Genomic DNA, 406 nt, shown 5'->3' with positions numbered 1-406 from the left:
TCTTCATTTTCTTCCAAATTGCTCTAAAATTCACCTTGAAACCGTTGTTGAATTGCTCTGAACCGTCTTAAAACTGTCTAAAATTTGGTTATGGCGCCTAGGCGCCACTCTATTATGGTACGACCTTGGCCTTCATGACTGGGACCATGACACCTAGTGGTTGGCGCCTAAACGCCAACCTCTCAGCTTGCATTTTACTAGACTGAAGCCTAGGCGCCATGGCCTTGGCCTTCAGATTGAGGCCAATGCACCCAGTATTTGGCACCATGGCACCAAGCTCCCCGGTACTTTGTTCTATGGCCCTGACCTTCACAAATTATTTTTTCTTCAAATCTTCTCCTTTTCGCTCTGTGTTTCTTCCACTTCGTTCCACTCCTAATATATGTTATACCTGCAAGAAAAACAT

This window comes from Phalaenopsis equestris, unplaced genomic scaffold (assembly GCF_001263595.1).
Source record: "Phalaenopsis equestris unplaced genomic scaffold, ASM126359v1 Scaffold000121, whole genome shotgun sequence".
In the NCBI taxonomy this organism is placed as follows: domain Eukaryota; kingdom Viridiplantae; phylum Streptophyta; class Magnoliopsida; order Asparagales; family Orchidaceae; genus Phalaenopsis; species Phalaenopsis equestris.
Note: the sequence above shows the minus strand (reverse complement) of the source record.